Below are 19,119 nucleotides of genomic sequence, written 5' to 3'. Positions count from 1 at the left end.
AGACGCCAAGTTTCTAAATGATAAAGGTATCATGACACGGACCCTTACACTTGAAAGGCAGGTCCTTACGGGAAGTCTCCCCACCATGCCAGATATACACAATCTCTTCACCAGACATCGATTAGAGTGGACAGCTCGTTCTTCAGGCCGCTACAGTGAGGAGTTGGTCCGAGAGTTTTATGCCTCTTATGTGGATACTCTCCGATCACAGATCGATAGGCGGGTTGCCCTCGCAAAACATGCCCCACTTGAGCACGTTAGAGTACGCGGCATATAGGTCGACATCTCCCTACCAGCCATCTGCCGGTATCTGTACGGCGAGGATGTTGCTGCTAACAGGACCCCTCTCACCGCCGAGTTCGACTACCGTGGCAAATTGTTAAAGATGGCCAATTCTTGCGTGAGCCATCGGTGAGAGAGACCACCAAGAGGTGGATGGCCCTGCACTTACCAATTGATAAAGAGGGTGCTGACTGGGTAATGGAGCCGAATGGAGACATCAGGAGGGCTAACTTGACTTTCATGACAAAGTTTTTATTGTTGACTGTCCGCCACTGCCTTTCCCCCATGGCTGTTGATAATATAGTTACATGGGATTGCGCAGTTCTGATGGCGGCGATGATAGCCGGGTTTGTGGTGGACTTCACTTGGCTTCTATAAGAGGTCATGCACGAGAGGGCTTTCAAGGTCACCTCTACTCACCCTTTTTCGTGCATGATATTGTCCTTATGCAGGTACGCAGGTGTGACCATCTGGCACATTGATCAGCTCAAGACTCCGCTGGGCACTGTTAATATCGGCCTCATCAGGGATGACGCCAATGAGTTGGATCCACGTAGAGGGCCCAGTATAGAGGTGCCTCTATTTGGTGAGAATCTGGCTGACACTATAGCGCATGCTCGAACGGCTATGCAGGCTGCTTTCAAAACCACTGACATTACCCCGGTCGAGTCTATCCCAGGTAGTAGCACATCCCCTAGATCCTCTCGCTCAACCTCTTTCCCCGCTCTGGTCCCGCTTGCTAGGGTCCAGATATTAGAGGCTCAGATGGCCACACTTCTGCATCCCATCCAGCCTTGGATGCAGTGTCTATTGCTGAAGCGAAGGAGCGCTTGGAGCGTATGATGGCCCAGCCACAGAGCGGAAGATTATTTAGGTTCATCAGCGATTAGACGCTTTTGAGTTGCGGGTTCTAGCCCGGACAGCCCCTCAGGTGGACGTGTCGACCCTTCAGGCTGCGGTTGAGAGTCTGCAAGCTGATATTAATATGATCCTAGAGGCTAGGGTGCCTGAGTCTGATGCCCCTTCTGCAGAGCCTGTTGAGGACACAGTGTTGGCTGCTTTATTAGTCTATTCTGAGATTCCACCACCTCCTCCTCGAGAGCATGCCAAGAGGCGTAGGGGTCAAGAGGAGGATGAGGCTAGAGCACGGAAGAAGGAGCGCCGTGAGATGGAGGCTGCGAGGAGAGCCTCGATTGCTGATGAGGAGGCGCGTCAGATAAAGGCTGTAGAGTCAGCTGCTGGGGCATCTAGCTCAAGAGATGTGGAGACAGCGGGAGGCACTATTAATAGTGCTGTTGCTGATGAGGACACTACTGAGGGTGTCCAGACTACATATGTAGTGGGTTCCGTGGAACCGGACCCACCAGCTTGCTGATCGCTAGTGCTTTGCGCCCCAGGTTTGTTTCACCTACCACTCTCGTATTTCAATTTTTTATGCATTGGGACAATTGGATATCTTTTGTTGGGGGTGGTGTAAGTGAGTGCTAGGGAGAAGTCTGAGTAGCCCAATTCACGATTCTCTTTTGGGGTTTTGTTGCCAGTGTTCTTTTCCCCCAAGAGACTTATTATTTTTATTGTTGAACCGGAATGTCAATATCTTGTGTACATAGTATAACTCTGAAGCATGATGGCTAAAACAAAAATTATATTCTGATGTAATGAAAATGATGCATGGTTATGCACAGTAATTGATAAATGTGTGGCTCTAAGCATGACATAGAGATACACTACTGCATGACCCTAAGTCTAAGACTCGAATTAGGTGTATGATAATCTGGTAGAGTAATGAGATGTCAAGTGAGTGAGGAAAATTTGAATAGTCCACTATTTGTACAGAGCTAGAACTTGCCTGGTTAGTCCTGCTAAAAGTAAGCTGTAATATACAATTAGGAAAGGATCATAGGCCGTTGTTCAATATAGCCAATTTTTAGCCTAAAAAAAACAAATGAAATTAATCCCTCTTTGATCCAAATGATTTGAGCTTAAAATAGACCTTTCTTTTTCACCCCAACTGATCTTTTCTGGGAATAATGTGTTGGCCCTGGTCTCTCCTTGGACATGTGCACCTCAGCTTATGCCAAAAGCATAAGTTGAGGGTGGCTAATGCAGTAAACAACCTTTTCGTGACCTTGACCCAACTTCGGGTATTGTGTACTTTTACTCATGGCAAAGCCATGAGTTGAGGGTGGATATTATGAGGAATGCTCTGAAAAGTGGGGTTGAAAGAACAAAGAGAAAGAAAGAATAAAAGTAAAGTGACCCAAGAACCAGTTGAAAGAAAAGTGAAATAAACAAATATAATAAATACAAGAAAGAAAAGTAAAGATTCACTTACACAAATGAAGAAAAAACTGAAAATAGCAAGGTGAAAGAATATGAGAAATTGGGTAAAATAAAATGATAAAAAGTGGTACGTTTAGCCGATATGTCAAGGAGGGAAAAAATTCACGAAAGTATACCTAAATATACCCTACTTGGCCCTGAGCCTATGTTACAAGCTAAGAAAATCTTATCGTGATCCTATGAGTTGTATGGTGAACTTAAAATAGTGAAAATAAGGGCAAGCTTATGGAAATATGTATGAATGAGTTGTGAATTTGTTCTGAGAGTGAGAGTTGAAAAGTAATCCTTATGATCAAACTGAAATCATTGTGTGAAAAATGAGGATGTTGTTTTGAAGTGATGACAGTAGTTGCAATAATGGAAATATTATCACCTTGGTGAGAAATTGAAGAGGATAGGTGTCAGTGCGTGGTGAGTCTGTGTCATGGTCTTGTTCCACATAATTCAAGCCTAATAGTGATAACATGCATAAAAATGATGATACTTATCGGGATTGATAGCCAAATGATTGCGAAAGCTAAAATATGGATACTATTGTATAAAGATTTTGTAGTGAGTCATAGTGCGGCGCTTGACGACAAACAACAAATTTAAGTTGAGGGTGTTGATATACCGTGGTTTCACGGTATTTTAATGCTTTTTTCCTAAATTTAGTGTGTGTACAAAAGCCTTTTTGTATTTTTTTCATGTAAGTTTCTCCTTATTTGAAGGAAATTTGTCCAAAGATGAACGCGGAAGTTTTTGAGCCAGAAATGCAGAAGAGACAACCTACGGAGCCCACAACGGTCGGTCGAGCTTTTGACGGTCCGTAGGTGGCATCGTAGTGAAGGTGCTGAAGGAAGATGGGGAAGTCTGACCTAGTGTGGGATTACGGAAGTCCACGACGGACCGTCATAGCCACGACGGTCCGTCCTGCTAGTTCGTTGTGATGATTAGAGAGTAGCCCCAGTACCCAAATTCCAAGAACTTTAAGTATTATGGAATGGAGACCCTCGACGGACCGTCGTGCTTGGAACAGTCCGTCATACCTGTTCGTTGAGGATAATGAAGAAAGCAGCAAAAGAATTTGTGAAGTATGGGACGACGGAGGCCACGAGGGCCCGTCGTGTCCACGACGGTCCGTCGACCCAGACCCGTTTTGACAGATTTTCAGTAATTAGAATCCTTCTTTTATTAGGTTTTTGTTTTTATTATAAATAGTTTGAAACATATCGTTTTTGGGATTAGACTTTTTGATAGTTAGACTTTTGGATAATCTTCTCTTGTTCAAGTGTTTAAAGATTAATTTTAGCAATTGTGACACTTTTTCTGGAATTGATTGTTAGTGCTTTTATTGATTAATTAAGTGAATATCTGGATTTTATTCTTTCTTATAAAAGTAAGTGCATGAATTCTTATATTAAATTTATGAATAGTGTGATTATGACTATGGGTAACTAAACTCCATAACTAGGGTTGTGGGAACATGTATTGATAATTCTTTCGTTTAGAAGTCTTTTTAATGGATGGCCAACGTTAAATTTCGCCTTAATGCTACTTGCCGGACCAAGGAGGTAGATAATAGGAAAAGAGTTATCAACATAGATTTAGTGTACACTATCTAATAGGCTAGTGTCGATTGGTACGAGGTAATAACTTAGTCAAATATCGAATACAATGCTTAATATGAGGTAAAGATAAGGGTTAGTATAGCAACACACGTAGCCGGACCAAGGTGCGGAGTGAAATTTTCAAGATGCCGGACCAAGGATTTAGAGATACATAACTTATCACTTCACATGCAAGATACTAGGAAAGAATTGTTACAATTAGAATTATCAAGTTAGGAACCTGTGGGGAACACTTAAGACCTAGTTACTTCTATTAATTGATTAAACTCCAAGATTTGAATCTGTTCATTGTTTACTTTAATTTAGTTAATTATTTTCATTAATTTTGAAATAACCCCCCCCCCCCTTTTATTGTCTTTTGTTTTCTAGAAAAATAATTGACTAAATAATAGTAATAATAGAATAAAGTTAAGTCTGAACTATTTTCCTCGTGAGAACGATTCCAACCTCTTTAGTTGGGTTCTTTACTTGATACGACCACTTTACTTATTATTTGAGAAGTAAGTTTGAGCATATCACCCTACACAAAACGACTCATTTCATCTTTAGGATCGGAAACCAAGAAAGGAGCATATTTTGACAATTTAGTGAATTTCAAATAGTATTCATCAACACTCATACCTCCTTGGCGAATATTGATGAAATCCACCACTTTAGCCTCCTTCAGTTCCCTAGGAAAGAACCGATAAAGAAAATCCTTCTTGAAGATCTCCCAAGTCAAAGGACCACCTCTCAAGGGCCTATTATCCCTCCATTGAACAAAACCATACTTGAGCCACGTCTTTGAGTTGATAAGTGTCCAACTCGAACTTTTCACTTGTGGACAAACCCATAGCAAATAGTATCTTATAGAATTCATCGATGAATTCTTGGATGTCTTCCTCAACCTTAGAGCCGTAAAAAGTAGGAGGGTTCATTTGAGTGAAGTCCCTTAAACGGGAAGCCATAGTAGTGACTTGTTGATGAGGGCGGGTATAACCTCTCAATTTTCTGGGTCCATCATAGCTTGGACTTGAGCCGTGTCCGCTTGTGCTTGAGTGGTGATAACTTGGTACATTTGAAGAAGAGCGGTCCTTATATTCTCATTCGTCAAAGGAGGAGGATTGGCCGATGCTTGCTCCAAGTAGCCTCTTCTTCAAGTGGAGGAACTTGATCACCATGGGGAGGATCTCCCGCATTGGCAATTTCCTTTTCAAGTCTTCGTGCCACGTTCCTTCTTGTGTTATTTCTTCCTATAAGCACAACAATAGAATTAGATGTAAAAGCACACCATAAGTATACTCTAATGGCACGATATAAGATTTTCAAAAAAATGAGAGTTTCCTAGGCATCATGTAGGTTCCCATTCATAAGTGTGGCGCACTTAACAAATATGAACACAAACTTACAAAGATGTGGTAGAGAGAGACATAAACTCTAAGATAATTCAACCTCGTGCTTTGATACCAAGTTTGTCACATCCAGGTTTACCCCCTAGATGTAACCGGCACCATCGCCCTCTTTGATGAATAAGACTAGCCCTTTTGTTTACATCATCACATTCATAAGTTGAATTTACAGAAAATTTAGAACTTTCACAACTTCTACTTGGAGATTTACATACACCGCTATATACACATTATATATATATCGGGTATACATAGATCCTTCGTATAGGAAGGTTACATAGACTTCTAATTTTATTGCACATAAATATATACATAAGATAGAATATAGTCTTAAGGATTGTCTCATCTCATACCATCTAAATATCATAGCAATTTGGGAATAGCCCTACATCTATGTAAACAAGTCACATATAGTCTTATACAAATCGTACTCAAATGAAAGTTGAATGAACATAAAAGTCTTAGAAAAAAAAGCATCTTTATAAGAAATATATTGGCATCGCCCTCAGAAAGTGAGGACCTATACACTTGGATGGTAGAGAATATCTAAGTCTTCTTCAAGTCGTCTTGAATGAGCCTTCAATGATCGAAACCTAAAATGTTTGGGAAATAGGAATAAAATGGGTTTAGTACACCACATGTACCAAGTATGAGATTATATGCACATATATTTATAAAACATGCTAAGTAAAGGACATATCTATAAGTATGCATCTTTCTTTAAAACTTATATGCATATTCAACAATACCACACCAAAAAATAATTCACATTTATTAAGTCATAGACATATCATCATAATACCACCACATCAAGCCTAGTCCAACTAAAAATTCCCACTGTACAAGTAGAAGCATATTCAAGTAACTCTACATCCAAGTAATATTAAACACTAAGCATGAATAAGGTTAAATTTCATTATAGCAAAGCAAGACAATTACCCATGAAACCCTATCAAGTCAACAAGTGCAATGACTAAGTAAAGCCCCGTAACCTTACTCAATCAAGTAACCCGACAAGAATCATGACATTTCATCTTACTTTAACAATATAAACCAACACGTACTCATAATTGAACTAGTCAACCTACAGGATCAATAATTTGCAAGTCATTCATATACATATCATAAATCATCATGGACATAAACATACATAAGAACATCCTCCTAAGACTCCCTTCAAGTCTAACTTGTGCATTGCTTAGGTAGAGTCCCATACCCCTACCTAGAATAAGCTAGACCCCTTAGGTTATCCTAGTTAGAATTCAATTCTTTAATTCATTTTACCTTTTGGGAACATTTTGTCATAAGAGACATAGACTACATGAGCTAGTGTGGAATCCGGTGTCATAAAACCCTACACTGAAAGAAGGCGGACTACTTGCCAAGGTAGTACCACAACATAAAACATAGCAACTATGTGGATCCACTAGCTATTATTCCTATTGGGGCGATATAATTCAAGAACTAGGAGATATTGTTGAGACCTCCTTATGCTCCATGCATTGTAGTCTCCAGTCTCAAGATTACTTTAGTGCTCCTACCTTCCCTATGTGGAAAGGGACACTCCTCAATCTAGTTCACTCGGTGCTAAGCTAGATTCCCTTTTTGAAATGTCTTTAAGTCTTTAATTATCAATCTTAGCTTAATTTAGGTCATAGGTTCTACCCCTTGTATAATCATCATCATCAATAGCTCAATAAGAATTGCATGAATATAAGTCGTTTCATTACAATTCATATAAGTGAGGTTAGCACATTTGCATATCATATCATAATAATGCACATTTATAGTCATCACCATCCTAATGACACATACACCTTAATCAACCTCACAACATAGTCAAGACATTCAAATTCAACATCATACCATCCTATCAACCCTAAGACAAGGCTTACTCCAATATAACATTATGACTTAACCACAATTAATAACATTTGGAAGTAAAGATAGAGATCATAAGACTTACCAAGTATCCTTCATAGTTCATCATTTAGGCCTTATCATAAATCCTCAATTCAATCCAAATTAAATGTTCCACACTATAATTCAGTAATCAAAATATTAACAATACTAGAAGAGTTACTATACCATAACTCAATACTAAATCAAAGCTTAAACCAAGAACATAGATCACATCTCAAGAACTAGTATGGAATACTACAATTCATCATAATTTATTCATGATTAGTGTAACAACATCGTCTAATAGTGATTTAACTAATAATCAAGTCAATTGAATCAATCACAACTCAATTCACATCAAGATCAAACCTAGGGTTATGGGTTAAGGATCATTCTACTATGTAGATCAAAACATCACAAATTATCCTAATCAAGTGAAAATATATGTTAATCTATTCATATTATCCATTATAAAGAATAAAAAATTCAATTCATAACCCTAATTTTGAGATTTGAGAAGAACCCACATGAAAACCCAACTTTTGGAAACATTTTGAAGGAACCCTTTGAGGAAAGAAGTCTCAAAGGTGAATTAGATCCCATACATTAACGTTTTATGAATATTTGTTGGTGAAATTGTAACTTTAAAGACCCCCAAACCTCCCTATCTTTCCTTCAATGGTGTCTTTAAATAGAGAGAGAAAGAAAAGAGAAGGAAGAGAGTTTATTTTGTGAGTTGTGTTTAGGTTGGGGTCTTTATATGGGGGGTTAAATTAGTTAGTTAATATTTCTTTTTTCCCTTAATAACCACTAAACTCATTAAATATTTTAATTGTACTTAACTTAAATTGTGCAGAAAAATAAACCCTCACAAACGGAATCCCGATGACGGTCCTTCTGTGAGTCGACGGGCACTGTGACTTCCGTGCTACACAACCGTCGTTGATTTCAAAGACTTTGAATTTGAGGGCCTCCTACATTTTGGCTAAGTGTGGGACGACGGTGGGCATCCACACCCTGTCTATCCATACATGAGCCGTTGATGGCTTCTCGTTGTTGCACACTGCCTAGGCAGTGTTGCCTCCTATGTGCTAGGGTCCTCCTCAAGTTCCTTTGGTTGGTCCTTGAGGAGTCATACCCGGACTTTTCAACCACAAATAATCATTAACACTTAGTATACACCATTCCACCTAATTTCATGGATATTTGACTCCTAAAAGCTAGTCAAATAGGCTAAGGCACGCTAGTACCCCTTAAAACTAATTTCCGAACGTCATAGACGTTTTGGTTCCTAAACTTCTTAATGGGACTTATATTCATTATTATTGTCCTAAAAATAGTGTCTAGACCTTAAAACATCTATGTTAGGTTCCACGACAAGTTTTGGATTTTTGAAATGTTGCATGAGTTGTGTTAAAATCATTTAATTAAAAAAAATTCAATCAATATACAATGATTTAAAACCTTTAATTCTAGAACCAATGGATAGATCATAAATTGGACAAGTTCATCTTTACAAAAACTTAGCAATCTCTTTGAATTATGGTCTCCTTGATGAATAGAGTTTCAAGGATTAAAAAACATACCTCAATGAAGCTAAACCACGAAATTGATGAAGAATCACTAATCAAATCTTCAATCCGAGCTCTTTCTTGAGTTTTGGCTTCAATGGAGTTCTAGAGAATTTCTTAGAGATTTTGGGGTTTTCATTTAGAAGAATGAATTCATCTAGGTATTAGGACTTAAATATCCACTTAAAATACCTAAAATACCTTTTTAACCGCCAAAACCATTATTTCAACATTTAGTGAATTTACCAATTCACCTTTTCAATATATTAGTGAACTGCGAAGTTGTAGGCCTCACCAACGACTTCCCATCGACGGACTGTTTGTCCACAAACGGACCGTCCAGGCTGGTTGTCGTTTGGTTCAGATACTTGCCTGGGGATCTTAAGCTCCCTAGGCTAAGTCTTGACGATTGCCTCAGTCGATTGGGATTGGCCTAGACAGCCTTGTCCTCGAATGAAGGGTCCTTGGGGATGTTTTCCCATACGTTTCCAACTTGAATATAATCATATACGAGTTTAGTCCTCCCATATTAATTTCATCCAAAACGAACACGTAAAATCGGTGTAACATGCCAAAACACACAAGGTCGTTTCAAGGCAAACCTTTCAAACATCATGGACGTTCTTGGACGTTTGACCTCCAAACTTCATGAAAATTGAAACACTAACTATAAAAACTATTATAACTCATATAAGGAACTAATAATATCATAATACACTCATATAATCACATAAACACACATGAGGGACATAGGTGACTAGTCGTCAAACGTCTTAGTCGTCCCTTGACGTTTGATTTCCAATACACGTAAGCCTTTAGAAACTGCCTCAATACCACATTATAAACCATTTTAGGACCTTATAACCTCATGACAAACATGTTAGACTCTAGTTTAACCTAATTTGTTTTAGAGGTATTACAATCTCCCCCACTTGGACAACATTCGTCCTCGAATGACACTTGCCACTCTCCGAACAATTCCAAGAGTAGAGATTCAGCTAACAGCTCATAACCATATAACATAAAACATTATACAATACACAATCTAGGAGAGACATCAATTTCACATAATCAAGAGAATCACGACACAACAAAAAGATAGAAACTTATTCTACAACTTATTATGCCATAAGACTCACATCCTTCATTCCTAATAGCAAAAACTCATTTTATATTGACTATCATGCTCATATACATCATTGATATCCACATTACAAAAATTTTCAACCAAGGAATGATTTAGTCACTTTTGAAAAAATGTTACAGCGAACTGCCAATGCTACAGTGAACATGCTTCAAATTCCAAAAAATGCAAATTTTAGGAAATTGATGATGGAAACATGATAATAGGCAATATAAAACCATTTTAAATCATTTTGCAACATAGTCATAACTTCATGTAATGCACAATGCAAGGAAGAAGTGAAATTAAATTTGAACAAGACTCCTAAACACCATGCACATGCAACATGCTTCTACGACCATCTAGCCATCTAATAACCATACTCCCCCACTTATAAGGAACTCATATCACTAAAGAGAGAAATATAAGAAAATAACACCATCATCACCCTCATTCGGCTTTGATCCTCTAGTCCAGAGTGCAGAAACACCTCTTCTTTAGAGCATCGTCTTTCAGAACATTAGGAGGAACTTGCTTACCATATCTAGTAGGACAATCCCTCACTTCTTTCCATCTTTACCACATACAAAGCAACTCCCGATACCCAATAGACATTGCCCATAGTTCCTCTTTCCACAAGTAGCACATGTAGGCTTTCCATTTTGACAACCACTTAGCACTCCTAGGTTCTTCTTGACTTGAAACCTTCTTCTTGAACCTAGTTGACTTTGATCACTTGAACCACTCCTTTTAAAGTTTCTAGAAATCCTAACAAGTTTAGAATACTCAATTGATTGAGCATAAACCATGAGTCTACATAGGGTCATATCATCATGGAGCATGGCCGTATGATATTCTTCTCTCACTAGGTCGGCGACTCCGGTCACAAACCTACTCATCCCATCCTAGGGCTGGACACTAAGTATGGACCTATCTAGACAACATAGAAAACTACAAAGAGTACTCCTCAACACTCATATTGCCTTGATTGATATTGATAAACTCCTCTACCTTCACCTCCTTCCTCTCACGGGGAAAGTAATTTCCTAGTAAAGCTTCTTTAAATTCTTCCCACTCAAATAGGACCCGACTCAACCGGCCTATTATCCTTCCATTGGGTGTACCACACTTGAGAAACCTCCTTCAATTTATATGAAGCTAACTCTGCCTTCTCCCTAGAAGTCACCCCCCATGGCACTCAACACCTTGTACAAACCATCTAGGAACTCTTGGGGATCCTGTCCCACCTTAGAGCCAAGAAAGATAGGAGGATTCATCCTCAAAAGATCTCTCAATCTAGATGTTATAGTTCTCTCCACAACATTCAATCTAGGCTTAATACCCTTATTCACATGTGTAGTAAAAACTCGGGTTAAAATAAGTAAAGCCTCTCTAATCTCCCCATTAGTCATTTTCGGGGGAACCACCGGAACCTCATTACCTCCACCCACAATAGGGAATTGATCACCATGATCACCTTGAGCACCTTGAGGAACTTGCTTAACTTTCTCAACTTGAGGAGGAATCTCCTCATTCTCCCTTCCCTCTTCCAACCTTTTAGCGGCCATCCTTCTAGTATTCATCTTCCTAGAACATAAGAAAAACCATAAGAAAAGAATACTCATGACTTTTACTCTACGACACGACATAGGAGTAGAAAAAAAGGGAAACTCTATCATGCTACAGCCTCTCACCCATAGATGTATCACGATTCACACCAATGGTCAAGTCTCTATTAGACGTGACTTGATCAGACTTTTTAATTCCTAAGACCACTTTCATGACCTATTCTCTGATACCACATTTTTCATGACCCGTAACTACACCCCAGAAGCTAGGGCACTCTTGAGTCATGACGCGACATACTTGACCTCTCGGAGGTCTTGTCCCTTTCGTATCCTTCATCGCATATACATATATGAAAAGTAGTTCGTTATTAAAAATTTTGACAACATTCTAATAGTCTTAAAAAATATATTTCATATGGAAACAATAGGAAATACTAAGTCTCATTTCATCAAATCTTAGACTCAACATAGACTTGGGACATGGCTCATACAATAGAAATATAGTACTACAAAGTCTATTACAATACTTCAATAAAAGAAACCAAAGACATTTATTCCCTAGAGTCAAATGAGGACATACTTCAACTTGTTTGAAAGATCCTATAATTCAAGCTTCGCTCCAAAAAGCACTTTCACCTATGTATCACTTCAAAAATAGATAAAAGCATTGAATTAGTACAAAACACATGTACTAAGTATGGCATAATGCATAAAAATCATGATAACGGACCTTTAATGGAAATATGCTCCTTTTTTTTATTAAAACAGCATAGTATAAGCATAAGAACAACATTTAACACCTTATAAACACATAAGATAACACTTCAACATTTATTCACATTTTAAGGAATGTTACAATGAATTATCAAATATTACAGTGAAGTATTTTAAGCTTCACACTTAAAAAATTACAACATTACAGTGAACTTACTTAGCATGCATCGTTCTCACTAAAAGCTATTCTCACACTTAATTAAGTATTACAAAGATAGACCACCCATACACCCTCTTTAAGCACACCAAAATAATCCTTAAGACCACCTATAATGAGATATACACACTTACAATACACCAAACACATAAACATGAGATTCTTCCAACAAAGGGGATTCTAAGGTTCACTTGAGTGAGTTGTGAAGTGACTGCCCATACAATCTCTTCACACACACTTAAGAGATCCTTTAGAGTACCTAGGATTATATCATTCTCACTTAATACCATAACACACATATAATATGACAAAAGACTTAAGTAAATCAAGAAGAGAATGTCCATACTTGACATCTTCAATATTACCTAAATAATCCTTAAGACTACCTAAGTTTGGATCATGTCTACATAATCAACCATCTTTCCTAACTAGAGTCATCTTATCTAGGTAAGATATGAAGTGACCATTTCTATGCCCCGTTCATACCTTAACTAGACAACCTTTAGGTACTTTAGGTAAGTACTTATTCATTTTACATGCTTTCTAAGTTAAGTCGTCATCTTTTTTAGTTCATTTTAGAGAAATTCATCATATAAAGACATTCAAGTATTGGTTTTAGAGAAGACCTAGGGACTCTCACTAAGATCTTTAAAGCCTATAGTGCAATGTCTAGATAGCGTCCCATACCACCCCAAAACTTCATAGAACTTCTCCAACACTACTAGGTATCCCATATGATGAGAATAGAAAATAACCGACATAGACCATGGTCGAAAATCATGGAATCTGGAGTAGTAACCTACTACGATAGAGGGTGTTCTACTTGCCAATGGTAGAACTTAGACACATCCCATGTAGGCACATGGTTAAGGAATATTAAGGGTTTTTTTTGCACTCTAGACTTATTCTTAACTAAAGCTACTTCCTTTGACATACTCACTCGGTTCTAGACTTTGTTCTCATAGAGTAATTCACATTAAGGATCATATGAAGAGGTTCAATATCTAGTTCATAACCCAATCATATTCACCCTACCAAAGAGGTCCCCTAGGGCTGCCTTTCAATGGCAAAGAGGATAGCTTAATGACTTTCCTAAGGATTATTTCATGCCATTCCAGCCAACCAACCTTAAGTCCATCATTCATACCAGAAGGATACCATTACGACTTTCAACTGCAAGGATCAAAACCTTACCACTAGGTTGAAGGTTCCACATAAAGGACCTTTTTAGCAACATTCAAGGTCTCATGTCATACATACATTCATACATTACTAAGAGTCTTTATAATCGTAAGTTAAGACATTTCATATTCACATTTATACATGTATCAAGAAAGGGAAATAAGTCGACGACACAAGACACACCAACACTTCACTTTATCACATATAACATATCATTCTAGAAGCACATAGGAATAACCTTTATCATCTATAAGTCACCCTACATACTACTATAACATCATTAATATAATTATCATAGACTTATATAGTCAAGTAGGAATAATCATGTATCAACTCTAAGACCACACACATAACAACATAGTCATAGTCTAATATGATCACCTAATGTCAATAGAAGAACATATACTTTCACCTTAATCACAAGTAGATGAATATGAACATACTTCACAAAAATCATCGAAGTATATCAAGTAGTTGCTGACAAGGCCATGATCATCATAATGCATAAGGTAACGCAGACGAGGCCACATAATTTACAAGTAAAGCACATATCAAGACCACCATAAGTGGACCATACCAATCACAACATAATTAAAGATATACATTACATAAAATAGAGAGAACTAGGATAGCTTACCACCAGTCCATTCTCACCACTTCAATCCATAGCTAAATCATCCAATTAAATACCAAAAGCCCTTACCCATGGCCATGATCATTAATTCAATACACAAACCATAATAATCGATGAATCTAGGTCAATTCAATATAGATTTATCAATATAGGACAACCTATACATCAATTGAAAACAATTATACATCATTCAAAAGTCTATAGAAAACTACACTAGAAGTCATAAGCATTACGACAATATCAAGTCAACCACAAAGTAGTAAAAAACTAGGGTTCATGAATTACATGGGATCATAGGCAATTGTGTTAAAATAATATAATTAACATCAATTCAATCAATACACAATTTTTTAAAACCTTTAATGCAAGAACCCATGGATAGATCATAAAATTTGACAAGTTCATCTTTAGAAAAACTAAGAAACTCTTTGAATTTTGGGCTCCTTGGTGAATAGAGTTTCAAGGATAAAAAACCATACCTCAATGAATATGAACCATGAAATTGATGGATAATCACCAATTAAATCTTCAATCCAAGCTCTTCCTTGAGTTTTGGCTTCAATGGAGTTCTAGACAATTTCTTTGAGATTTTGGGGTTTTGATATGGAAGAATGAATTCATCTAGGTATTTAGGACTTATATATCCACTCAAAATACCTAAAATACCCCTAAGTAACCGCACCAACTATTATTTGTTTGTTGGATGAATTTATTAATTCAACCTTGCAATTTATTAGTGAACTGCGAAGTTGCAGGCCTCACCAACGACGGCGTATCGACGGACCATTGGTCCACAAAGGGACCATCCTGGCTGGTCGTCGTTTGGTTCAGGGACTGGCTTGTGGGAGCTTAATCTCCCTAGGTAAGTATTTACCAAATTCCACCAATGATGGGGCGTAGACAAGCCTACTGGCCGTCGATTGCCTCAGTCGACTAGGGCTGGCCTAGATAGCCTCGTCCTCAAATAAAGGGTCCTTCCTCAAGGACCCTTGGTTTGTCCTTGGGGATGTTTGCCCGCATGTTCCACTCAAATATTATAGTATATGAGTTTAATATCTCACATATAAAATTAATTTAAAATAAACACGTAAAACTCGATGAGACATGTAAAGACACAAAAGGTCGTGTCAAGGCAAACCTTTCGAACGTCATGGACGTTCTTGGGCGTTTGACTTCCAAACTTTTTGAAAATTGACAAACTTCCTATAAAAACTATTATAAATAATATCAGGACCTCATAGTATCATAACACGCTCATATAAGATCATAAACACTTATGAGGCACATAGGTGACTAGTCGTCGAGCGTCTTGGTCATCTCTTGACGATTGACTTCCAATGCACCTAAATCCTTAGAAAATGCCTCAATACTACATTATAAACCATTTTAGAAACTTATACCATGATTACAAACATGTTAGACTGCAATTTCACCTAAGTCGTTTTAGAGGTATTACATTAGGCGTCTAGAATACAAATGTTCAAATTTTCTTGTATCCTATTCTATAATGTGGTGTGTGCTCTATGAATGGATGTGGATTATGGTATTAAGAGGGGCTATCCCTAAAAATTGTGTTGATTGTCATTATGTGATCATGTTGTCCAATGTACACACACCTCATGCATGCTTATGAGTAGTATAGGTTCATGGTGTCTAATGAAAGGATGAATCTTATATGCACTAATGTCTACTACTATGCATGTAAAGTATATGTCCATGAAGTATGATATGTATCTTAACTATGATGACTTGATAGGTGTACTAGTATAGGAAAGGGTATGTGCCTTTGATTATACATTGCACATGCTACCTTGATAGAATACTTCCTAGGTTATTACTCTATGTATATGAATATGAATGCATGATTAAGCTAGGAATATGATAATATATTATATAATGAATTATGCATATATGTAGTATCTAAATGTGTTTATGTGAAAAGTCTTCTCATGTAAGTACACATACACACACATGAATGAATATAATGAAACGTGTATGATAATCTCGTAAAGAGGGAGTCTCTTGAAAGGTATTCTCAATCGTACTCTAAACTTGATAATTCTTTAATATGATATGTACATGTAAAAGGTTTTCTCATACGATTTAGGTTGATGAAAAGACATTATCCTCTATAACCTATGAGCTAAGAATATGAGATCTTAATTTTCCTAAAGCCATTTTTATGAAGTAAAGTTAATAGAGACTTTTCAATAAAGGAAAGTTATCTTAGCACCGAGTGAAATTGATGATAAGGGGTGTCCCTTCCCAAAGAGAAATGCTTGTTTAACATAGTTCTCACGAGGTGGATAACTACAATGCTCAATAGGGCATAAAGACGGTTTACATATACACCTCCAAGTTTACATAACTATGTTTTCTCATAAGACCTAACTAGTGGATCCACCTAAAATGCTAGAATGATACTCATGTCTTACCTTGGCAAGTAGGATAACCTCTTTTGGTGTGAAGGGATGACACCAAATTCCATGTTTGGCTTACATGGTCTTATTGTCGGTTAAGGCTAGGATTTCTGTAACACCCCGTAGCCAAAACAGACCAAAAATTAGTTTTTTAGAAAAATCTGCAGGTGCTACCAACGGTGGCATCGATGAACCGTAGCCTGAACCATGGTCCGTCCTATACAACCGTCGATGGGATCAGAAACTCCCAAAAATTTCCGCCTAAAAAAATTGGTTAAGTCTTGGACGACGTACGGACTTATGGTCCGTAGGTCAAACGATGGTCCGTAGTCCGTGTCCGTCGATCAAGACTCCCTTCAACCATTCTCTGACAAGAGCAATAGATGACTAACATTGTTCGTGGGTGGACCTACGGTCCGTAGGTGGAAAATTTGCAGCCACCAATGGGGAAATGCAGTTGGGTCAACTTAAAATGATCATAACTTTTAGCACAAAATGAATTAGGTCTCCTATAACCTACCCAAAGATAGATAATTGAATTATATTTCCATAGACACTTACTTTGGTAAAATCAGATCTTCGAGTAAGAAGTTATGCCCATTTTAATAAAGGCCTGTCGAACAGGACCTCACGACGGGGCGTCGGGCGCACGATGGACCGTCAGTCCTGGCCGTCGTGAGGCCCGACAGCAACCTTCACAGGGGTCTTTTTGACCTTTCCCACTCCATTTAAACCTTAAGTTACGTCGTTTTGACCCTAAATCATCAGATTTTAGTAAGTTTAAGCCTAGAAATATAATTAAAACATATCCAAGTCAAATCATTAAATTAAAACATAGAAAATTAGAACCAAGAGAGGAGAAAAAAAATCTCAAGAACCCTAGTTCAAGAACGTGACAAGCTCCAGCAGTTCCAGCCAGAAACTTAAGTATTTTTCCGTGGATTTCATCACTAGGCATGTGGGATTTCAGTACTGGGTTCCTTTCACCCATTGGGTCCCTAGTTTTCAATCAGATTCTTGATTCCTATACCATGATTAGACCTAGGGTTCCTAGAACTTTGATATAACTTCATGGATTAATTAAATGTATGTTCCAAATCAGATTATCATGTTATGACTCAGGTTATCTCATGAATTTTAGAACCGTAGCGTTGTATTTCTTTAGTTCTTGAATTACACATGCTAGGTCATATATTTTAGACACTTCAGATATACATGCCTCAGTTATAAATGCATAATTACTAGATTAATTGTTGCATTCTCAGTTTGCATGTTTTGTTTAGAGCTATCCAGTATTTACGAAATTCAGATATAATCAGTTAATTTACAGAATTCAATGGGAGTAGCATAATACCAAGTTTGACTATGGTTTAGCGTACCCAATAGTCCCAGAACTACTAGCCGTATAGGTTGTAAATCCCCTTTGTGGCAATTAGCTTAGTGATCACGCCAGTATGCCTATATACCTTTGGCAGTGTATATTGGGTCCTCTCGATGAGGCGTATACATCGGACTCCACATTTAGCTCATGTGGTTTTATTATCGGTTAATAGTAGCTCCCACGGTTCAGTCAGACTCTCTACATTGACCATTTATCAGTATATTCAGTATTCAATTTCAGCATGTTATAAATTGGTCATTGCATCCATTTAGCTCAGAAATCAGTACATCACGTTTAGATTATTATACTTGGTTTTGTGCTTGTCTAGTTATGTTTTATTTCAGCTTTACTCTATCCTACATGCTCAGTACCTTTCAAGTACTGACGCATACGTGCGCTACATCTTCTCGTGACGTATGTTCAGGTTCTCAGCATCCAGATCACGCACAGATTGATTTTTCAATCTCCAGTTCAGAAGATTCAGTGGTGAGTCCTTATTCTCCAAGGACAATAGTCATGAGTTTAATTTCAATCTTTAGTCATTTATTTTCAGTTTTTGCTAGATTTAGCTGGGGCTTGTCCCTGTATTTCTAGTCTAGTTTAGAGGCTATTTTCAGACATAGTTAGATTCAGCTTAGTATTGAGTTAATATTTCTTTTGTATTAAACTCATTGTTTTCAAATATCCCAGTTATAGAATATGGGTATTCCCCATCTTTTCATTTTATGTATGATTTAGCTTTCGCAACAGTTTATTATCTTTAGTATGCTTGTGATCATGCCAG

General features: G+C 37.6%; 1 pseudogene; it reads left to right on the top strand.

Moving 5' to 3' along the window:
* The first annotated feature begins 609 nt into the window (after window positions 1–609).
* The window catches only part of LOC107009755, a 74,451-nt pseudogene continuing 55,941 nt past the window's right edge, over window positions 610–19,119 (top strand).

This window comes from Solanum pennellii, chromosome 2 (genome assembly GCF_001406875.1).
Source record: "Solanum pennellii chromosome 2, SPENNV200".
Lineage (NCBI taxonomy): Eukaryota > Viridiplantae > Streptophyta > Magnoliopsida > Solanales > Solanaceae > Solanum > Solanum pennellii.
This window is presented reverse-complemented; position numbering and strand designations above follow the sequence as displayed.